The 25,596-nt window shown below is 36.9% G+C and overlaps 1 pseudogene; it reads right to left on the reverse strand.

Annotated features, from left to right (window-relative positions):
• Nucleotides 1-8,740: 8,740 nt before the first annotated feature.
• On the reverse strand, nucleotides 8,741-10,043 carry LOC100714766 (RNA-binding protein 39-like; annotated as a pseudogene).
• Nucleotides 10,044-25,596: the final 15,553 nt, after the last annotated feature.

Raw genomic sequence — 25,596 nt, forward strand, 5'->3', positions numbered from 1 at the left:
GGTCACTACATACTGATCAGGGGAAAACTCCAAGAGGAAGAGCTAACTATCTTAAATATATATGCAACAAATTCCAGAGCACACAGTTATATAAAACAAGTATTAACAGAAATGAAAAATGAAATTATAGTAACACAATTGTAACAGGAGAACTTAACGCACCATTGCCACCAAGGGACAGATCAAAAAGAAAGAAAATCAGCAAAGAAAAAGCAGAACTGAATCACACCTGTCAACAAATGGACTTGATAGACATCTATAGAGTGTTCCATCCAACAACATCAGAATGCACATTCTTCTCAGCAGTACATGGGTCATTCTCTACAATAGACCATATATTACAGAACATGTCTAAATAAATGCAAAAGAGTTGAAATTATAACTTGCATATTTTTGGATCATAGCAGTTTGAAATTAGAAATTAATGATAAAAGATACTGAAAAAAAAATGGACAAACACATGGAAACTGAATAACACGGTCTTGAGTAATCAGTGGGCCACAGAGGAAATTAAGCGATACCTACAAGAAAAATGAAAATATTGATACAACAGAATCTGTGGGATGCAATGAAAACCGTCCTCAGAGGAAAATATATTGCACTGAGTTCCCACATCAGGAAAACAGAATGAACACAAATAAATAACCTGATGCTACACCTCAAACAGCTAGAATAAGAAGAGCAAGTCAAGCCTAAAGCCAAAAGAAGAGAGGAAATTATAAACATCAGAGCAGAAATCAATGCAACAGAGACTAAAAAAACAATCCAAAGAATCAATGAATCAAAGAGTTGGTTCTTTGAAAGAATGAGTAAAATTGATAAGCCCCTAGCCAACCTTATTTTAAAAAGGGAAGAAAAAGCTCAAATTCATGCAATAAGAAATAAAAAAATTAAAATCACTACACCCCCTCAGAAATACAAAAGATTATCAACACCTGTTTTGAAAATCGCTACTCTCAGAGGTTTGATAACACAGAAGAAATAGACAGATCACTAGAAACATATAAAGTACCAAAGCTAGGTCAAGAGGATGTAACCCAATTTCTATTAATGAAATTGAAAACATAATTAAGTCCTTACCTACAAAGAAGATCCCAGGCCCAGACGGATTTTCTGCAGAATTCTACAAGAAATACAATGAAGACCTAATCCCGACACTCCTCAAACTCTTCAATGAAATTGAAAGGGAAGCAATCCTTCCTAAGTCATTCCTGGAAGCAAATATTACTCTAGTACCAAAACCTGAGAAACACCCAATTATAAAAGAGAACTGTAGACCAATCTCCCTAATGAACACAGATGCAAAAACCCTCAATAAAATATTGGCATATAGGATGCAGCAAAACATCAATAGATTAAACACCATTACCAAGTGGGATTCATCCCAGGCATGCAAGGATGGTTTCAACGTATGTAAATCAATAAATGTAACCCACCATATCAATAAAGCCAAAAGTAAGAATCACATGATCCTTTCTATAGATGCAGAAAAAGCTTTTGATAAGGTGCAACACTCATTCATGATAAGAACTTTACAGAAAATTGGAATAGATGGTCTTTACCTCAATATAATAAAGGCCATATATGACAAACCAACAGCCAGTATCATACTGAATGGCCAAAAATTGAAGGCCTTACTTTAAAATTAGGCACAAGACAAGGATGTCACTGAGAAATAGATAAAAAAGTGTGGTATTTTTATACAGTGGAGTGCTACTCAGCTGTAAAGAATGATCTCATTGAGATATTTATAAATCAATGGACACAACTTGAGACCACACTCATAAGTGAAATAAATCACACTCACATGTATAAATACTGAAAAGTTTCCCCAGTGTAAGTAATGGTAAGAATACATAAAATTAAGTGCTAATCATGATTCACTATTGTATTTCTTTGAAGCCGTATAATGTTTTCATTCATTAGTTGAAATGGTTTTGGGACTTCTGGGAGAACATGGCAGACAGATAACCGCAACCACGGAGGCTCTCTGAAAGACTCAGCTCATAGTTCAGGAACAGTGCAGAGTAAGGAGTCATAAGCAGGTGGAGATATGCTCTGCTGACTCAGGAATGAACTGGGCTGAGAGAAACCAACTTGGAATGCAGTCCTAGTGCTAGAACAGGAACAGAAAAGCCTCAGTGTGGAGGCTGGAGCCCGCGCCATTGGAAGCTGGGATTTGGGTTTCCCGGCATGCGGCAGCTGCCTCTACATCGGCTCCGCAAGGAGAGAGACGCGCGGAAGCTCTGAGAACGGGAATCTGCGAACGGAGTCGAAAACAGGATGGGCAGGGAGGCGTGCACTGATTTGTGGTGAGTTGAGTGAGAGAAACTGACACTCTACCACAGTTTGACTCCAGTGGAGGACATTCTGGGCCCAGGCAGTCCTGCGGGAGCAGGGCGCTGTGGCGACTTCAGCCATACATGCCCCTCTCAGGTGGGATTGGTGAAAAGTGCCTAGCCTACGTGACACTGCTCGTGGGTGGACCCAGTAGGCTAGCCCAACCCAGATCCCAGAGCCTGACGGTGGCCTGGAGGGACAGGCCCCGTGTATGCTGCCTGGTCTGGAACTTCCTGGTGTGCTGCAGTGGGCGGGAACACCTAACCTGCGCAATTCGATCAGGCTGTGGCTGACAGGGAGGGAAGCTGGGCCTCCTATATAAGCTTGCATATACAAGGAACAGAGAATATGGGAAGAGGCAGCAACAAGAAAGGCTCCTCGGCCCCCAATTCTGAGAAACAGGTAATAGCGGACACCGCACCAATAGACATAAAGTGCCATCTAGAGAGCCTCATAGATCAGTTCAGGAATGAAGGTATCAATGACCTGAAGCTAGAAGTATGCAGAATAGTTAGAGAAATGCTAAGCACCACCCAAGAAAAAACAGATGATGGAATGGAAGAACAGAAAAAGAAGGGAGAATTGTTTGATGGAGAAAACAGAGAAAGCATAGAATACGTGAAGCAGGTTCAAAGGGACTACCAAGAAACTAAAACGTCTATCAAAAACTGGCATAACAGCTTGAAAGAAACTAAGGACAGACTATCTGAACTGGAGGGCAGATTTGTAATATGGGAGAATGAAATGAAAAACTTCCTAAAAATAACAAAGAAACAAACAGCAATAATACAAAGACAAGAAGATGATAAGAGGATCCATAACCTAAGAATTAAGAACATAAAAGAAGAAGTAGGGACACAAACAAATGAATTACAAAAGCTACTCACAGAAATAATCCAGGAGAATTTTCCTAATTTAGCAAAAGGTAAAGATACTCAGATGTATGAGGCATACAGGACCCCAGCTACCTACAACCCAAACAGAGCAACACCCAGGCATATAATAATTAAAATTCCAGAAATTCAATACAAGAACAGAATATTAAAAGCTGTCAGAGACAAGAAACAGACCACTTACAAGGGAACACCCATCAGAATTACAGCAGATTTCTCTGCACAAACCATCAAATCATGAAGAGCATGGGAGGAAATAATTCAAGCTTTGAAAGATAATAATCTCCAGCCAAGATTGAGATATCCTGCACAACTGTCCCTGGAAATTGATGGAAAAACAAGGTGCTTCCAGGATAAAGAGGAACTGGGGGAATTTGCAATCACCAATTCAACTCTACAGAGAGTATTGCAGGATATTCTTAAAAAACAAAACTACAAAGAATCCAGAAATAGTGGCGGGGAGGCCACAACGAATGGAGCAGAGAACAAAATGAAGAAGACAAACTGACAGCTACTGACAGAAAAAGAGCTCAACAGAAATGAGGCAGAGAAGATTGGATGATAGGAACAGCTATTTTGGAGAAAATGACATCTTAATAGGTAATACTGATTTAGTATCATCTTGTTTTGAAGTCTCATCAAGCTTTTGTTCTTCTGTCTCCATTGGTCTAAATAGGTTGTATCTTATTGGATTTTATTATGTATGATAGCATAAGCAAAACCTTTTAAAGACAAGGAGATTATACAGAAACCATTGTTCATTTTCTGTTAGTCGATTCTAAACACCCTGTAATGCTGTCATTCTCTTAAATGGTTTTACATTGTTTTGATATATTTAATGCTACAGTATACAAAGTTGTACTCAAGGATTTCAAGGAAAGAGACAATATGGTAACTACTTTTAGGTCAGGATTATCTGGTGGTGAAACACTATTCTGCTTAAATGGTTATGTTTTGATCTGTGCTGTTTCGCTGTTATGCCCTCTTTTTTCTCAATCTCCACTCCATTATTTACTTTTTTATTTTTATCCATTTAATTAAAGGGGAAAAATAGCAGGATATAGTAACCCACTTTGACTTTCTATTATCTCGATTTGAAGCCCTGTATTACTCTCACCATCTTGTTTTTGACTGATGTTCCCCTAGTCTGTTTTGCTGGATAGTATCAGGTTCAAAAGTTTAGGCAACAGCTGTGAAGATAATGAGATTCATTATGATGCCCATTCTCGTTGACTTTTATCTACTTTTGAAGACCTATAATGTCTCCAATGTTTTGGTTTTATCGGTTTTGTTCTTTACTGTTTTGTTCAATTTTATTATAACTAATGATATAGGCAATTCTATTAGAGATAGCGGGAGGCATTATGGAAACCATTGTTGATCACCTTGTATTATGTTTTTACATTATCTATTATGTCCACCCTTTTGATTTGACCAACTCTGTTCTGTTATGTCACATTTGGTTCTACTCTCTTCCAAAAAAGTAATAAGAACTGTGGGAGCAATAAAACCCAAAATGTGTAATAGTCATTGTACAAAAGAGAAGAAAAGAAAGTGCTCTAAACTATATAACTGCATGTATATTTAAGTGTATAAGATAGAAAATGATATCACTGAGTTTTATTGGATCATTGAACAGAACTGTTTGCAGTATCATTGTTGAAATGTCCACTTTACAAGCTTTAATTTTGTGACTTGAACAATTATTTCTAAGATGACAATATGTAATCCATTAACTAGTGATTTCCTACTGTTTATTTTTTTTTCTGTAAATCTGTATAACTTGTACCCTTTCTCTGCTTTTTTTTCCTCCTTACATAAAATTAAAAAAAAAAAGAAATGGTTTTATTCTGGGTTGTTTGATTTTGTCTGTGATGGTATATACAGCTATTTTGAAGAAAATAAGGCACTATAATAGCCAGTGATGATTTAATGTCATCTCACTTTGAAGTCCCACCAAGGTTTGTTCTTTGGTTTCCATTGGTTTTATCAAGTTGTATTTTATTGGATTTTATTATATGTGATAGCATAAGCAAGAATTTTTATAGACAAGCAGATAATATAGTAACCATTGCTCATTTTCTGTTGGTTGGATCTGAATACACTGTAGTACTTTCATTCTCTTGAATGGTTTTACGCTGTCTAGTTATGTTTGATGCTATAGTATATGAAGATACACTCAAATATTTTAAGGAAAGAGACCCTATGTGAACTCCTGTTATGTCAGGTTGTCTTGTGTTGAAATACTATGTTGTTAAATTGTTCTGTTCTGACCTGTGTTGTTATGTTCTCTTTTATCCTGATGCATTTTTTAAATTAAAAAAAATTGAGACGTATTATGTGCAGGTACAAATTCCCTATGATGTATGTGATCATTATGTATGTCAGAAGTATACCAATAAAATTAATTTAAGAAATAAAAAATAGATGATGCCAAGAACAACAATGTAAGATTAATAGGCATCAGTGAAGACACAGGAGTCAATACAAATGGCATAACTAAAATACTCACAGAAGATATAGCAGAAAATTTCTTAAACATGGGGAAATATCTGTTATGCAGATAAGTGAGGCATATAGATTGTCAAACATTCACAACCAGTGTAAATCCACACACCAACATATAATAATTAAGATCCCAGACATACAACATAGAAACAGATAACTGAAAGCTGTTAGAGAAAAGACACAACTCACCTATCAAGGAAAGCCCATTAAAATGATTAAAGAATTTTGAACACAAACCCTGAAGCTAAGATGATCTTAGAGTGAGGCATTTAAAACCTGAAGGAAACCAACTTTCTTTTTTTAAAATTTAATTTTAAAAGGATAAGATTAAACATAAAAAAGAACAAAACGGATCATAAGGGAACAATTTTAAGCAACATGGATTTCAAAGCAAGTCCACTGGAGATCTTCACTATCAATCTTATTGTCTCTTGTTTTCTTCCAAATAGTTGTACACATCTTCATACACATTGAATACATATTGAATATTATAGAACTAATCAAATCATTACAGGATGATGAAGGCTTTTTAGGTCTTCCAGGCCTGACATAGGGGAAGTCAATAATGACTACCATTATGCCTCTAATTCTCTTTGTAGTAGCTGTCCTTATCTTTACATATGCTGAAATTGAACATAAGAGACTAGACTAATATCACTCTGAACAGTGAATAATAGTGTTGCTACATTTTACATCATAATGCTACAGAATTAGCACTGGGATTCTCAGTGCCTCTTCTTCTTCAGAGTATGTGTTCGTTACATCATGCATTATATAATCTGTTCCTGTAAACAGTTTAGAAATTCTCACCATGTGTGAATCTCTACATGTATATCTAACCTTTCTGTATTATAGGGAAAAACAGATCAAAACAAGACAACAAAACCAATTCCTAGAAAAATATGAAATAAAAAAGACATATAAAACCACAATACCAGGTGATCTATGGTAGTTACTATGCTTTCTCATGTTATTTTCAATAGAATTATCTACATCATCAGGCATAATATAATTGAACATATCATTACATAGCAATTTTAATAAAAATGCAACATTGGGGACATTGTAGGACTTCAAAAGCAGTTAATAACCAAACTGGAATGGGTATCTTATTACATCTTGTCATCTTCAGAGTAGTTGCCTCTACTCTTAGACTTGATACTATCAAACATACCAAATTCGAATAAATCAGTCAAGGCAAAACAGTGGTCTAACAAACCAGCTTCAGATAAGATCAGTTATAGTAATACAGTGTAAGTAATAAAGGTCTTCCGTTTAAGTTTATAGTAAATTAAGTATACTTACCATGGTATAACCTATTTTTGGATAGATGTCTGTGCCCTGAAATCTAGTATGAGTAGACAGACCGGACCAAAATAAAATCAAACTACACAGAGCGATAAGACTACTGTGGCTTTTAAATCCTGATAGACTATTGACAATGTCCCCTTCCTTCCTTTTCTAGGCAAATCCTCACCTTTCCCCTTCTCAGGATGCTTTGTGTATTTTGGGTGCCACTAGCTCCTATTTTTAGATTAGGAGGTCAACCTGTTATCTATCTGAGTGTTGCTGAACCTTTTTACCCCTAAGCTTGAGCTTGAGCTGTACTCCTTTACTTACTAAAGCCACAAGGTTTTCCTTCCTTCCAGCTGTGTAGTTCGACACTGTCCAAAAGTGTCATAACTTTCCAACCTATCTGCAGCTGTGGGACAAGTTGCCCTTATTTCTCTTTGGTTCCCTGTCACATAAAGCATTGTTTTCTCATCTTTGACTTTCAGATTATTGACCCTCTTTCAGGTTGAGTATATTTCCTATTCAAAGCATCTTGATGGATCCTGCCTCCTAATATACTCTGCCTGTGTTTCTTTATGTTAGTATATCAAGGCTATCTGTATTAAAGATCATGGCCTACCTTCTCTGCCTCATCACTGCTATTCTGTTTTTCTGCTATTATTCATCCACTTTTCTCCTTCATTCCACTGTCTGCACTGTTGATTGAGGTTTCTCTGCTACTGTTGCTGGAATCCTGGCATTTTTTTCTCTCTAGAATGTCCTTTAGTATTTTTTGTAGTTGGATTGGTGGCCACGAACTCCTGCAGTTCCTCCTTGTTTTGGAAACATCTTACTTCACCATTAATTTTGAGAGAGAGTTTTCAGGGTACATCAATCTGTGTTGGAGGTTATTTTCTTTCAGGGCTTGGACTTCCCCCCCAGGCTCTTCTTGATTTGAGAGTTTATGTTGTTAAGTGTGTCATTATTTTGATGATTTTTCCTTTGTAGGTGATCTGCTTGTTTTCTCTGGCTGCTTTTAATATTCTGTTCATGTGGTGGACTTCTGGGATCTTGATTATTATATGTCTGGGTGTAGATCTGTTTTGGTTGTAGTTGGTTGGAATTTCATATGCATGATTTATGTGGATATCATTTCTCTTTCCTATGCTTGGATGTTTTCCTCAATTATTTCTGTGAATAGTCTTTGTAGTTCATTTGTGGTTACTCCTGCTTCTTCACTCATGTTTTTTATTCTTAAGTTATAGATCCTCTTGTTGTCATCCAGCCTTTAAATTGTTTCTTCCTGGTTCCTTGTTATTTTTAAGAGATCTTTTCTTTCATGATCACACATTATAAACCTCTCAAGTTTCAAAAGGCTAACTTTAGTTTCTACCAAGGCATTTTGCCAGCTTTCAATGGAGTTTTTAGTTTCCTGGTAATCTCTTTGGATCTGTTTCATGTATTCTAGATTTTGTTTATATTCTTCACCAAAGGTTTCTCTTCCTTTTCTGGGTTTCTCAATTCTTCCATCTGTATTTTCTTGGGAATGGCTTAGCTTTTCTTTAATTATTCTTTTTATTTTTTTTTTCTGTTAACATTTTTATTTTCTTCAAGGTAACAGGAATTGTATACAAATGACAGTAGACCCTTGCCTCTTTTTTATCTAAATAAAAGATGGATTCTCAAGGGAAAAAAGCTATGTACATAAGGAACTATATCTTGCTTCATCATCTACTTGGAACCAGTAGTTGTGTTGCTGTCAGAAAATAGGTTGTGGTAAGTTGGAAGAGGTACATATGCTGCTGTTATCATTTTACCAGCAAACCATCTGCCATGCAATGCATTGACAGCAGCAATAGCTGCAGCAGTTGATGGGCACTTCACATACACATTGCCCTGAGCAGAATTCTTGTCAACATAAATACGAATAACTCCTTCATGTTTGTTACACTCGTCTATCACATCATCCTTAATCTCTGTATCCAACTTCTTCTTCTGTTTGGGGATTAAACATATTAGACAGCTGGAAACACTGTGTTGCAAGGGGTTGCACAGAGGCAGCTGCAGCTAAAGCTGAAGTTTCAGTCTGTGGGGGAAGTTGTGTCTGAAAATCTGTAACAAAAGAGAATTCTGCCACAGCACCAAATGTCAGAGAGCCACTCAATTGTAAAGCTTGCTGTGCAGCTGGTGGAATCTGCAAACCAGTACCTTCCACAAGTCTAGCCATTAACTGGAGATTACCAGTTGTTCCCAAGTCAATTCCAGTTCATCACTGTCCAAAAATGTACTGGCACTAGAAGCATCTGTATGTTCAGTAACATGACCAACTTTCATTGGCCTTCCTGCTAGTCCAAAGCCATCAAGCTGTTCCAATGCCTTCTTGGCACATTTTGAGTCAGAAAATGTAATGAATCTGTATCCTTTCAATCAACCTGTTTCACTGTCCATCATGAGCTGGATACCTTCAATCCTTCCAAAAGGCTCAAATATCCCCTGAAGCATATCTTCAGTTATGTTAAAGTGTAATGAGCCCGCATAAAGCCTCATAGGTCCAGCACTTCCCTTTTGTAAATTGTTTGCCATTGCTGCAGCTCTGTTTTTTTTCTGCCTGTGATGCTTGAACTATGATTGGCACTCCTAAAACCCATTGGCCAGTTAATCCTATTGCTAGAGGCACTGAACTAACATCAACAAACTCCACATAAGCAATTCCTTTGGAACGTCTAGAATTTCTATCAGAAATCATCCTTACATCTCGAACCTTTCCTACTGTAGAGAAAAACTCTTCCAAATCTCTTGGTTGAAGTCTTGCTGCCAGCTGCATGCAGAAAATTGTTCTTACATCTCCTTCCTCTGGAGTTAGATTATCAATAGGTTCCCTCACAGGGCTCTTATCTTTTCTGAATGGGCTTTTGCTTCGAGAACGTCGTCTGCTTAATTTGATGCTATGAGGCAACCCAGTGTTTCCTAGGATGGCCCTGTTAAATTTTGGTCTGGAGTAGGGACTTCTTTAGCGGCCTCAGAATCTTTGATCTCAACTTCTTGTGTGGCTCCATCTCCTTTCTTTGCTTCTGCTTCACTTCTATTCATGGCTTTTGCTCTTTTTCCTTTATCTCTACTACACTTTCTTTCCTTACTTTTGGTTCTCTTTCATTCATGATTTTGACTTCTGCTCTTGCTTTTCCTCCTCTTTTTGCTACATTCTTCATGGCCATTAGCACTGCTCAACTGGTTCTCATCCTTCTTATAAGGAACCTCAAGCATTGCGTCAATATCAATATCTTCTGCCATTTTTTCTAAACACCTGTGCAGGCTTTCGGATGCCTGTAGTGCTCATATTCGGAAAGTTGGCTGCTGCTATTGCTACTAAGCCCTAGGTCCAGGCTGCAGTTCGGTCCAGCCCTATTATTAGAATTATTCTGTTTATATCTTACCTCACTTGAATTAGAATTTCAGTTTTAAGTTTGTCTATGAGGTCATGAAGGTATTTCTTTATGTCCGCTGATGTTGTGGTTAATATTGCATGATTGCTGCACTGGTTCTCTTCTGTATTTACCTCTCCTGGGCTTATTTTTCCAGGGTCAGCAGCTGGAGGTTTTTTTTAAAAATTTCTTTCTCTTGTTACATTTCTGGTTTCTCTCAGACAGGTGTGTAGTGGAGGTTTCTGGCACTCTTCGTATTTCTTACAGTGTTTCTGAAGTTTACTGACTGGGGTTTTGCTGCCCTCTCCAATTTGCTGGTATCTGAGGTGTATGCAGGGATGTTGCAGGCTAGCCTCTCGCCTCTGAGCCAGTCAACCAGCAAGTATCACACAGGGACAATGCAGGCTAGCCTCTCACCTCTGAGACAGTCAACTGGCAAGTCCCTTCAGCAACTTAGGCTGTGCTGTGGTGGACATAACAGGTTTGGGACAGTTTCATCCTGGCTATTGTGTCCCAACCAGGGGCAGGGCTCAGCCCAAGCAGATTGCATCAATCCTCTCTGGGCCAGGGGCAGCTGACTGATACCACCATGGTGCCAGGCTCTGCTCCACTCCAAGATGTCTTCTAGCCAGCAACACCCACAGAAGGATCCAATTTACAGCACTCACTGCAAACTATTATAGTTCTCCACCTTGGCTCCACTCAACACAGCACCATGTCCTCCCACCAAGGGCCCAGTACTCACCAATTCCCATTATCTGCCATGGCTTCAGTGTGACCTTAAATCACCCAAGCACTCCCAGCACAGCATGGACTGGTCTCAGTATGCACGTTGGACTCCAGCCCTCCATTTGCATTTTTTCTTCCTCTTCCTATTTTTCTTTTTCCTTAAGTTTCCTCCTGGATTCATAAGAGTTTCTCTCCACTCATCCACTCCTCTCCATATTGTCAAATTCCAGCATCTGAGCTGCTTTTCCCACAGAGGATCCACCCAGCTACCTATCAAGTTGCCATCTTCTCTCCCTCCCAAGAAATCAACTTTCAACCCAGACTGATGTACTCAGCAAAACTTTCATTCAAATTTAAAGGAGAAACAAGATACTTCCATGACAATAACTGAAGAAATTCATGTCCATCAACTCAACCCTAGAAAGACTATTGAAAGACATACTGGATAGAGATACAAATGACCACAATCTCCAGAATCACAACAGTAAAACACTACCAGGCAGGGCAAGCAATTAAACAAGGGGGAAAAGGAGAAAACAAGCAAGAGGAACATAACATGACAAAGTCGAGCCAGTACATATCAGTTATACCCATAAATGTAAATGGCCTCCATTCACCTATCAAAGAAATAGGTTGACAGAACGGATCAAGAAACATGATCCCACAATATGCTGTATACAAGAAACACATCTGACCCAAAAGGAAACTCATAATCAAATGGTGGTATTCCATGTGACAGGTAACCAGAGAAAAGCAGGTGTAACTATTCTATTTGCAGACAACATGAATTTCAAACACAAAATGATTAAAATGATAAAAAAATGTCACTACATACTTGTTAGTGGAAAAGCTCAAGAGGAAGTACTAACAATTATAGATATAATGCATGAAATATAGGAGCAATCAGCTATATAAGACAAATACTAATGGGCATAAAAAACAAATACACAAGAACACAATTATAACAGGGGATGTTAACACCCTATTGTCACAAACAGATAGATTAACTAGATAAAAAGCCAGTAAAGAAATAGTAATACTGAATCATACATGTAAGCAATTGGACTTAGTAGATATTTACAAAGTATTCTACCCAACCACATCAGAATATGCATTTTCTCAGCTGCACATGGGACATTCTCCAAAATAGACCACATATTATCCCATAAAACATTCTTAAGTAAATGGAAAGGTATTGAAAGTATTGCATGCAAAATATCTGAGCATAGCACAGTAAATTGGAAATTAAAGGCAAAAGAAATGGCAAAACCTGCATAAATACATGGAAATTAAACAACAAGCTTCTGAACAACCAGTGAGCTACAGATGAAATTAAAAAAGAAATAAAGCAATAGCTACAATCCAGTGAAAATGCAGAAACAACATATCGCAATCTGTGGAAGGCAGTGAAAGCAGTCCTAAATGGGAAATATGTAGCAATAAATTGTCATATCAAGAAAACAGAATGAGCACAAATAAACAACCTAATGCTTCATCTCAGGCTTCAAGAAAAAGAAGAGCAAGTTAAACCCAAAGCTCACAGAAGACAATAAAATGTAAAGATTAGAGCAAAAATCAGTGCAATTGAAACTAAAAAATTAAAAGAATGAATCAAAAAGCTGGTTTTTTGAGATGATAAAATTGACAAATTTCTCGCTATCAAGAAGAAGAAAGAAAAAACACAAATTCACACAATAAGAACTATAAAGGGGGAAATTACTGCAGATCCCAAGAAATTAAAAATCTCTACTCACATAGAGTGGAAAATACAGAGGAAATGGAAAGATTTCTAGAAACATATGAACAACCAAACCTCAACAAAGAAGGTATAGCAATTTTGAATAACCAACTCAATATCAGCTATTGAGATTGAAAATGTAATTAAAAACTTACCAATGAGAAAGCCCAGGTCCTGATGGATTCATGACTGAATTCCACAAGAAATTCAGAGAAGATTTGATGCCAATACTCCTTAAATTCATCAGTGAAATTGAGATGGAAGCAATTCTCCCTAAATCATTCCTGGAGGCAAGTATTAGTCTGATTCCAAAACCAGAGAAACACTCAACCAAAAAGGAGAACTATAGCCAGTCTCACTAAAGAACACTGTTGCAAACATTCTCAATAAAATATGAGCCAATAGAATGCAGCAAATCATCAGGAAGATTATACATGATGACCAAGTGAGATTTATTCCTGGAATGCAGGGATGGTTTAGAACATGCAAATCAACAAATGTAATACACCACATCAACAGAGCCAAAAAACAAAAACCACATGGTCATCTCAGTAGATGCAGAAAAAGCTTTCAATAAAGTCCAACCCCTGTTTATGATTTTTAAAAAAAGCCCTTCAGAAACTCAGAATACAGTCTGTCTACCTCAATCTTCTAAAGGCCATCTACGACAAACCAACAGCCAGCATCATATTAAATAGCCAAGAACTGAAAGCCTTTACCCTAAAATCAGGAACAAGACAAGGATGTCCACTATCACTACCCCTGTTCAATATAGTTCTGGAAATACTAGCCAGAGCAATCAGACAAGAGAGAAAAATAAAAGGAGTAAAAATAGGAAAGGAAGAAGTTAAATTATCACTGTTTGCAGATGACATGACACTCTATATAGAAGACCCAAAAACTCATTTAAAAAAACTATTAGAAGTAATAAACAAGTTCAGCAGTGTAGCTGGATACAAAATCAATGCTCAAAAATCAATAGCATTTGTGTATACAAACAAAAAACTCACAGAGAGAGAAATTATGGAAACATTGCCCTTCATAATAGCATCTAAAAAATGAAATACTTGGGAATTCACCTAACTAAGAATGTTAAAGATCTGAATACTGAAAAGTATGCTACACTAAAAAAGGAGATGGAAGAGGATATTTAAAAATAGAAGGGTATTCCCTGCTCTTTGATAGGAAGAATAAACATTGTGAAAGTCACCATACTCCCAAAGTCTTACATACATTTATTTCAATCCCAATCAAAATGCCATTAATATACCTCACAAATCGAGAGAAAACACTCCTAAAATTCATTTGGAAACAGAAGAAATCTAGAATAGCAAAGTCAATGCTGGGCAACAAAGGCAAGGCAGGGGGCATCTCAATTCCTGAATTGAAACTATACTACAAAACCACAGTGATAAAATCAGCATGGTCCTGGAAAGAAATACACCTGAAGACCAATGGAATAGATTAGAAGATCCAAATGCAACTATGAAAACACTCAGCAACCTTATTTTTGACAAAGAGGCTAAACATGTTCACTGGAAGAAGGATAGCCTCTTTAATAAATAGTGTTGGAAAAATTGGCTCTCCTCAAGACTGAAACTAGACCAATGCCCGTCACCATACACTAAACTAAAGTCAAAATGGATTAAAGATCTAAATATTGAAACAGAAACACTAAATCTACTGGAAGACAATATCAGTGAAGTCTTGGAGGCACAGGGGTAGGCTGAAAATTCATGAACAAAATGCAAACTGCATGGGAAACATTTCAAAGAATCAACAACTGGGGTCTCATATTATTGAACAGTTTCTGCATTTCAAAAGAAATCACCAGAAGAGTAAAACTAAAACCCACAAAATGGGAAAGAATTTTAGCAAGCAACCCCTCAGACAAATGACTTATATCAAGAACATATAAAGAATTGAAAAACAGGGCTGGGGATTTAGCTCAGTGACATAAGCACCTACCTTGGAAGCAGGCAGTCATGAGTTCGATTCCCCATACTGATAAAAAGGAAAAAAGACAAAAAAAAAAAAAAAAAAAGAACTGAAAAACGTGAAGCCCCCCAAATTCAAAGACCCTCTCCAAATATGATAAACACACAGTTCTCAGATGAAGAAATACAAATGTCAAACAAATACATGAAGAAATGTTCACCATAACTGATAATATGAGAAATGCAAATTAAAACAGCATTGAGATTGCACCTCACACTTGAATTTTGAAGATGATGGCTTGATAGGTGGCAGGGTAGAGAGTCTCTCTGAGGAAAAAAAAAAACTCAAACACTAGAATTTAACAACATGGAGAAGATCAGACAAAAGGAGACTGATTCTCATGATGCAGGAAGAAACTCAGGAAAAAGGAAAGGAAGGAAAAATGTGGATAAAAGAAACAGCTAGATGGATCTGAGGCACCTGCATCTGCTTCCCCATTCCAGCTGTGCTTGGAGAACTGTGGAGTTCTAACCAAGCAGGCAGGCACCCACTTTGCCTGGAGCCCAGCTTGTCTGGGACTCTTGCAACCTCGGGGTGCACTGAAACAGCTAGGCAGGTCTGGGGTGCCTGCATCCCCCTCCCCATGTGCTTGGAGGCCTGTGGAGTTCTAAGCAAGTAGGCAAGTGCCACCGATTCCAGAGGCCCAGCATCCTGGAGGAAGTGCCCCATGCACTTTCCCCCGAGTCCAGCTTGTTTGGGACCCTCGAGGCTTCTGGGTGCACTGGAAGAGCTAGGTGGGTCAGGGGTGCCTGCATCCACCTCCCACGTGCTTGGAGGACAGTGGAGTTCGAAGCAAGGAGGCAAGCACCACTGTTCCAGAGGCCCGGCGGCCTGGGGTAACTGGGTGCCAGAGTCCCAGGAGTTGAGGGCATAGAAGGGGATTTCCAACAGTCTGAGAGGAAGCTATCAAATAACACTTGAAACAGAGAAATATAGGAAAATGAAAAAATGAAAGACCAAATTGCAATCTCAAGCCTCCAGCCTATCCAAAGAAACCTTAGGAATGATGTATATAGAAGAAAATATATGCCATACAGCTCAAATATCAGACATATTAGCAACAGAAATAAAAAAGCAACTCTGGGAAACTTTACAAGAATTCAAACTGGAAATAATATCCCAGGTAAAAGAAGCCATGATAAAAGAAATCAAAGGTATGCTAAACATATCTAAAGAAAATACAGTTAAAAAATTGCAAGAACTAAACAAAAAGATAGAATCCCTCAATGAGCAATATAAGAAACAGAATACATAAAGCAGATGCACAGAGTTATACAGGAAATCAAAAATTCCACTTAAAGCTGTAAAAGCTGCCTAAATGAACGTGAAGATAGAATTTCAGACCGCAAAGATAGGATTTCAGCTAGTGAACAGGAAAGGAAAGATCTTTTAAAAATAACAAAGAATCAGGAAATAACAGTTCAACAACTGCAAGATGACACAAAGATACACAGCAAAAGATTGATAGGGATTAATGAAAAAGACATAAAGGGGGGATGACATAAAGGAAGTCAAGAGGATATTTAGAGAAGTAATAGCTGAAAATTTCCCAAGCATGAGATCAGAAACTGACATCAGGTTCAGTGAACCATAGAGAACTCCAAATAGTCACAACCGAAATAAAACTACACCCAGACATATAATAATCACCATCCCAGAAATCCAACACAAGAATGGACTATTAAAAGCTGTCAGAGAAAAAAGACAGAACACTTATAAAGGAAAACCTATCAGAATCACAGCAGACTTCTCAGCACAAAAATAAAGTCAAGAAGAGCATGGAGTGAAGTATTCCAGATCCTAAAGGAAAATGATTTCCAACCTAGACTGATGTACCCTGTAAAATTATCCTTCAAAATTGATGGTGAAATAAGATACTTCCATGACAAAGAACAGCTGAAGAACTTCATGATCACCAAGCCAACCCTGAAAAAATATTGAAAGACAGTTTAGATAGACTTAGGAAAAAACCACTAAGCAAAGCAGAAAATTAAACAGAACAGAAAGATAAAGATGCAACAGCAGAAAGATAACATGTCAACAATAAACCAGCATTTAACAGTTATAACCATTAATGTAAATGGTCTCAATGCATCAATTAAAAGAAACAGACTGGCAGAATGGATCAAGAAACAAAATCCAACCATATGCTCTCTACCAGAAACTTGTAGAACCCAGAAGGATACTCACAGACTGAAAGCCAAAGGATGGAAAATAATACTTCATGCAACAGGAACCCCCCAAAAAAGCAAGATTAGCCATCCTGTCTGCAGACAATGTGAACTTTAAACCAATAATGATCAGAAGAGACAAAGCAGGTCACTACGTACTTGTTAGGGGAAAACTTCAAGAGGAAAAGATAACTATGTTAAACATATATGCAGCAAATTCCAGAGCACCCACTTATATAAAACAAGTATTAACAGAAGTGCAAAATCAAATTATCAGTAACACAATTGTAACAGGAGAACTTAACACAGCACTGACTCCAAGGGACAGATCAACCAGACAGAAAATCAGCAAAGAAATAACAGAACTGAATCACACATGTGAACAAATGGACTTGATAGAAATCTACAGAGTGTCCCACCTAACAACATCAGAATACACATTCTTCTCAACAGTACATAGGTCATTCTCTAAAATAGACCATATATTAGCTCAAATAACATATTTATATAAATGCAAAAGAGTTGAAATTATCCCTTGCATGTTATCAAATCATAGCAATTTGAAATTAGAAATTAATGATAAAAGATACTGCAAAAATCCCACAAACACATGCAAACTGAATAATATACTCTTGGGTAATCAGTGAGTCACAGGGGAAATTAAACAATACCTACAAGAAAATGAAAATACAGATACAACTCACCAGAATCTGTGGGATGCAATGAAAGCCATCCTCAGAGGAAAATATATTGCACTGTGTTCTCACATCAGGAAAACAGAATGAGTACAAACAAATAACCTGATGCTACAGCCAAACAGCTAGAAAAAGAAGAGCAAGTGATAACACAGAAGAAATAGACAGATTCCTAGAAACGTATAAAGTACCAAAGCTAGGTCAAGAGGATGTAACCCAATCTCTATTAATGAAATTGAAAACACAATTAAGTCCTCACCTACAAAGAAGAGCCCAGGCCCAGACGGATTCACTGCAGAATTCTACAAGAAATACAAAGAAGACCTAAGGCCAACACTCCTCAAACACTTCAATGAAATTGAAAGGGAAGCAATCCTTCCTAAATCATTCCTGGAAGCAAATATTAACCTAAGAAAGATCCAAGTAAAAAAGAAAACTATAGACCAATCTCCATAATGAACACAGATGCAAAAATCCTCAATAAAATATTGGCAAATAGGATCCAGCAAATCATCAAGAAGATTATACACCATGACCAAGAGAGATTCACCCCAGTCATGCAGGGATGGTTCAACATATGTAAATCAATAAATGTAATCCACCATATCAATAAATCCAAAAATAAGAATCACATGATCATTTTCTATGGATGCAGAAAAATCTTTTGATAAGGTCCAGTATTCCCTCATGATAAGAACTTTACAGAAAATTGGAAGAGATGGTCTTTACCTCAATATAATAAAGGCCATCTACAACAAACCAACAGCCAGTATCATACTAAATGGCCAAAAATTGAAGGCCTTTACTTTAAAATGAGGCACAAGACAAGGATGTCCTTTATCACCACTCCTATTTGAAATAGTACTGATAATACTAGCCAGATAAATTAGATGAGAGAGAAAAAGAAGGGTAAAGATGAGAAAAGAAGAAGTTAAATTATCATTGTTTGCAGATGACCTGATACTTTATAGAATACCCCCATTGAAAGACTCTTAGATATAATAATTAATTCAGTAATGTAGCTGGATACAAAACTCACTACCCAAAAATCAATACCATTCCTATACACTAACAAGAAAATCACAGAGAAACATATAAGAGAGACCACACACTTCACACTATCAAGCAAAAAAATGAAATATTTATAAAGTACTCTTATGAAAGAAGTGAAAAACCTATACTGGGAAATTTAAAATGCACTGAAAAAAGAAACTGAAGATGATCTTACAAAATGGAAAGACATCCCTTGTTCATGGATAGGAAGAATAAATATTGTGAAAATGACCATTCTTCCAACACTCTTACACAGATTCAATGCAATCCCAATAATATTACCATCAACATACCTCATAGATCTACAGAAATCACTCCTAAAATTCATCTGGAATGAGAAGAGACCTAGAATAGCAAAGACAGTTCTAAGCAACAAAGGCAAGGCAGGAGGCATCACAATCCCTGACTCGAAGTTATACTACAAAGCAACCGTAGTGAATTCAAAATGGTACTGGAATCAAAACAGAGCCAAAGATCAATGGAATAGATTAGAAGATACAACCACAACTACAAACACAGTCAATCACCTTATCTTTGATACAGGAGCAAAACAGATTCACTAGAAGAACGACAGTCTCTTTAATAAATGGTGTTGGAAAACCTGGCTGTCCATTTGCCAAAAACTAAAACTAGACACATGCCTATCATCATATACTAAATTAAAATCTAAAGGATTCAAAGATCTGAATATTAAAACGGAAACACTAATTCTATTGGAATTCAAATTGGGTAGAATCCTTGAAGATGTAGGGATAGGGAAAGAATTCATGAACAAGACTCAAACTGCATGGGAAAGACTTCCCAGAATCAATACCTGGGACCACCTCTTACTAAAAAGTTTCTGCATGTTAAAAGAAATCTCAAGCATAATGAAAAGAAAACCCACAAACTGGGAAAAAAATCGTAGTGAACTGTCCCTCAGACAAAGGACTTGTGTCTAAAACATACAAAGAATTAAAAAAATCAGACCCCCAAAATTCAAAGATCCAATCCAAAAATGGGCATCTGAGATGAATACACACTTCTCAGATGAAGAAATACAAATGGCAAATAAATACATGAAAAAATGTTCATCATCATTGCTCATTAGAGAAATGCAAATTAAAACTGCACTCAGATTCCTTCTCACTCCTGAAAGAATGGCCTGGATCAAGAAAACCAGCAACAACAAATGCTGGTGAGGCTGTGGGAAAAAGGAACTGTCCTGCACTGTTGGTGGGAGTGTAGATTGGTGCAACCATTGGAAGTCAGGTTGGAGATTTCCCAAAAAGCTGGGATTGGGAGTCCCATTTGTTCCAACTATTCCACTTTTAGGCATATTCCCAGAAAAACTGAAAGCATCATACCACAGTGATATATGTGCACTCATGTTTATAGCAGCACAATTTGTAATGGCCAGATCTTGGTAACAACCCAAATGTCCATCAACTGAGGAATAAATAAAAAAGTTGTGGTATTTCTATGGAATGGAGTACTACTCAGCTATAAAGAATGATCACATTGAGATATTTATAAATAAATGGATGCAGCTTGAGACCACACTCATAAGTGAAATAAAACAAACTCACATGTATGAATACCGAATAGTTTCCCTATTGTAAGAAATGATTAAAATATATAAAAGTATGTGGTAATCCATGATTCCCCATTACGTGGCTTTGAAGCCTTATAAAGTTTTCACTCATTAATTGGAATGATTTTATTCTGGGCTGCTTGAAGTTATTGCCTGTAATGAAATGAACAGCTATTTTGAAGAAAACAAGACATCATAATAGCTAGTGTTGATTTAATACCATATTGTTTTGAAGTCCCACCAAACTGTTGCTCTTCTGTCTCTCTTGCTTTTATCATGTTGTATCTTACTGGATTTTATTTTATGTGATAGTATAAACAAAAATTTTTATAGGCAAAGAGATTATATAGAAACCATTGTTCGTTTTCCGTTAGATGGTTCTAAATACCCTGTAATACTTTCATCCTCTTGAATGGTTTCACATTCTCTTGATATGTTTGATGCTATAGTATACCAAGTTTTACTCAAATATTTGAAGGAGACACTATGGTAATTACAATTAAGTTGGGTTATTTTGTGGTGAAGCATTAGGTTGCTGAAATTGTTATGATTTGACCTATATTGCTATGCTGTTATGTCCTCTTTTATCTCAATCTCCTCCTTTTTCTTAAAAATTTTATTCATTTATGTATTATCTTATTAATTAAGGGAAAAAATCAAAAAAATTAGCAGGATATATCATAGTAACTTTTTTGATTTCCTATTAACTTGATTTGAAGCCCTGTATTACTTCCACTATCTTGTTTTCACTGATTTTACTCTGTTCCTTACTGTTTTATAGTATCAAGTTTGAGAGTATAGGCAACTATTTTGAAGGCAATAAGATTCACTATGATGCACATTCTGGTTTGACTATTATCTTCTTTTGAAGTCCTGCAGTGTTTCCAATGTTTAGGTTTTATTGGCCTTGTTCTGTACTTTTTTGTTCAATTTTATTATACCTAATGATATAGGCAATTCTTTTCTAGGAAGCAAGAGGCATTATGGTAACCATTGTTGATAACCTTGTATTCTGTTTTTACATCATGTTCTATGTCTTCCTTTGTTTTGACTGACTGCTTTGTTTTGTCATATTTGGTTTTACTCTCTTCTAAAAATACTAATAAGAACTATGGGAGTAATAAAACCCCAAATGTGTAAATTTTGTTGTAAAAAAGTGAGGGGAAAAAAGTGCCCTAAAGGATACAACTGCAAGTGTGTTTAGGTGTGTTTAGATAGATGCTTGTATTACTGAGTTTTGTTGGATCATTGAACACAACTGTTTGCAGTCTCACTGTTTGAATGTCCACTTTGTATGCTTTAATCCTGTAACTTGAACAACAATTTTTAAGATAACAATATATAATCTATTAACTAGTGATTTCTTACCTTTTTTTTGTAATTCTGTATTGCTTGTACCCTTATACTGTTTTTTTCTTTAAATAAAAAAAAGAAAAAAATCGATAAAATGCTGCAACAGATGCACTCACTGAGTCCAGTCCCACGCTATGCTGGGTATGCCTTGGAGCCAAAAGATTCATGGTCGCACTGAAGCCACGGCCACTAAAATTAGGAGTTGGTGAGTCTGGCGCCATTGGCAGGGGATGCAGTGCAGCATAGAGTGGAACTAAGGCAGAGAGCTGCATTAATTCATGATGAGTGCTGGAAATTGTGTCCAACAGCAGGTATGGCCAGCTGGAGGACATATTGGAGTTGGGCAGAACAGGCCTGAACCTGGAACCACAGTGGCATCAGTCAGCCATCCCTGGCTCAAAGGACTGGTGGGATATGCTTGGGCTGGGTCACACCCTTGGTAAGGATCCAATAGCCAGGAATGAAACTGTCCCAAATCTATGACAACCACACAGCACAGACTAATGTGCTGACAGCACTCACCGATTGACTGGCTCAGAGAAGTGGGAACTGCCCACATTGTCCATGCGTGTACCTGAGATAACAGTAAACTGGAGAAGGGAGCAAGCCCCCAGCCAACATGCTTCAGAAAAACTGTAAGCAATATGGAAAGGGCCTGAGACCTCCACCATACACCTGTCTGAAAGAAACCAGAAACATGACAAAAGAAAGAAATAAGAAAAAGCCTGTAGCCACTGACCCTAGGAAAATAAGTCCAGGAGAGGTAAATACAGAAGAGAACCAGTGCAGCAATCACGCAATATTGGCCACAACATCAGCAGACATAAAGAAATACCTTTGGACCTCATAGACAAACTTAAAACTGAAATTCTAATCCAAGTGAGGCAAGATATAAAAAGATTGGTAAAAGAAATGCTAAACCCCTCTCAAGAATACACAGATGGAAGAATAGAAGAACCCAGGCAAAGAAGAGAAACCTTTGGTGATGAATATAAACAAAATCTAGAATACATGAAACAGATCCAAAGAGATTACTAGGAAATTAAAATCTCCATTGAAAGCTGGAAAAATGCCTTGACAAACTAAAGTTAGCCTTTAAAATTTGAAGACAGATTTGCAATGTGTGATCATGAAAGAAAAGACCTCTTAAAAATAACAAGTAACCAGGAAGTAACAATACAAAGGCTAGAAAACAACAAGAGGATTTACAACTTAAGAATATAAAATTTGAGTGAAGAAGCAGGAGTAAACACAAATGAATTACAAAGGCTATTCACAGAAATAATTAAGGAAAGCTTCCCAAGCATAGGAAAAGGAAATGATATCCAGATAAATGAGGCCTACAGAACTCCAGCCAACTATATCCAGAACAGATATACACACAGACATATAATAATCAAGATACCAGAAATTCACCACAAGAACAGAATATTAGAAGCATTCAGAGAAGAGATACAGATTACCTATAAAGGAAAATCCATCAAAATCATGACAGGCTTCTCAACACAAACTATCAAATCAAAAAGAGCTTGGAGTGAAGTAGTCCAAGCCCTGAAAGAAAATAATCTCCAACACAGATTGATGCACCTTGAAAAACTCTCTTTCAAAATTAATGGAGAAACACGATGGTTCCGTAACAAAGAGGAACTGTGGGTGTTCATGACCACCAATCTAGCCCTACAAAAAATGCTGAAGTACATTCTAGAGAAAGATAGAAAAATATGAGAATTCCAGCCATAGTGGCAGAGAAACCTCAATGAATGGGGCAGACAGTGGAATGAAGGAGAAAAGTAGACAAATAATAGCAGAAAAATAGAATAGTAGAAATGAGGTAGAGAAGGCGCGCTATAGTTTCTAATATAGATAGCCTTGATACACTAACAAAAAGAAACACAGGCAAAGTAGATCAGGAGATGAAATCCATCAAGATGCTCTAAATAGGAAATATACTCAACCTGAAAGAGGGTTACTAAACTGAAAGTCAAAGATGAGAAAATGATGCTCTATGAGACAGGGAGCCAGAGAGAAATAGGGACAACACATCCAGCAGCTGCAGATAGGTTGGAAAGTCATGACACTTGTGCAGTGGAGACCTACTCAGCTATAAGGAAGGAAAACCTTGAGGCTTCAGTAGGTAAAGGAATACAGCTCAATATCAAGCTCAGTGGTTAAAGAGTTCAGCACCACTTAGATAGATAATGGGTGCCCCCATAATCGAAAGGCTAAAGGAGTTAGTAGGACCCAAAATATACAAAGCATCCTAAGAAAGGGAAAGGGGAGTAATTGTCTAAAAAGGGAAGGCAGAAGACATTACTAATAGTGTACCAGGATTTAAAAGCCACATTAGTCTTATTGCTGTGTTTAGTTTGATTTTATTCTGTTCCAGTCTGTCTACTCATACTAGATTTGAAAGCATAGACAGCTATCCCCAAAATAGCAGGATATACTACAGTAACTATCCTTAATTTCCTATTAACTTAAACTGAAACCCTGTATTACTTGCACTGTCTGTTAGACAGTTTGCACTGTCTGTTAGACGGTTTGTTAGACTGCTGTTTTGACTTGACTGATTGTATTCGAATTTGGTATGCTTAAAAGTATCAAGTCTAAGAGTAGAGGCAACTACTCTGAAGATGACAAGATGTAATAAGATACCCATTCCGGTTTGGTATTAACTGCTTTTGAAGTCCTACAATGTCCCCAATGTTATGTTTTTATTAAAATTGCTATGTAATGATATGTTCAATTATATTGTAATGATATGTTCAATTATATTGTGCCTGATGATGTAGACAATTCTATTGAAAATAACACGAGAAAGCATAGTATCTACTGTAGATCATGTAATATCGTGGTTTTATGTGCCTTTTTCATTTCATGTTTCTCTAGGAATTTGTTTTGTAGTGTTGTTTTGATCTGTTTTCCCTATAATACAGAAAGGATAGGTATACATATAGAGATTCACACATGTGGAGAATTTCTAAACAGTTTATGGGAACAGATTATATAATATGTGATGTAATGAATGGATACTCTAAAGAAGAAGAGACACTAAGATACTCAGTGCTAGTTCTGTAGCATTATGATATAAAATCTAGCAATACTATTATTCATTATTCAGAGTGATATCAGCCTAGTCTCATGTTTGATTCCAACATATGTAAAGATATGGACAGCTATTTCAAAGAGAATGAGAGACATTATGGCAGGCATTACTGACTTCCCTTTGTTGGTCTTGAAGACCTCAAATGCCTTCATCATCCTGTTGTGATTAGTTTAGTACTTTATTGTTCAGTATGCATTCACTCTGTGTGAAGATATGAACAACTATTTGGAAGAAAATAAAAACAATATGATTGAAAGTGAAGCTCTCCAGTGGTCTTGCTTTGATATCTGAGTTTCTTAAAATTGTCTCCTTATGATCTGTTTTGTTCTGTTTAATTTTACCCTCTATAAAATAGAAAAGAGATTTCATGTCACTCTGGAAAGAATAGCTGCTATCAACAGATCAACTGATAACAAATGTTGGTGGGGCTGTGGGGAAAAAGGAACACTCCTCCACTGTTGGTGGGAGTGTAGACTGGTGCAACCACTATGGAAATAACTATGGAGATTTCTCAGAAGACTAGGATTGAAAGTTCCATTCAATACAGCTATTCCCCTCCTGGGTATTTTCCCAGAAAAACTGAAAAATCATATCACAGTGATATATGTGCACCCATATTCATAGCAGCACAATTTGTAGTAGTTGAATCTTGGAAACAACCAAAATGCCCATCAACCACAGAGTGGACAAAAAAGATGTTGTATTTTTATTCAATAAAATGTTACTCACCTATAAAATGGATGAT

The sequence above is a fragment of the Cavia porcellus genome, unplaced genomic scaffold (assembly GCF_034190915.1).
Source record: "Cavia porcellus strain 051 isolate PalLab524CR breed Dunkin Hartley unplaced genomic scaffold, mCavPor4.1 scaffold_3, whole genome shotgun sequence".
Taxonomy (NCBI): domain Eukaryota; kingdom Metazoa; phylum Chordata; class Mammalia; order Rodentia; family Caviidae; genus Cavia; species Cavia porcellus.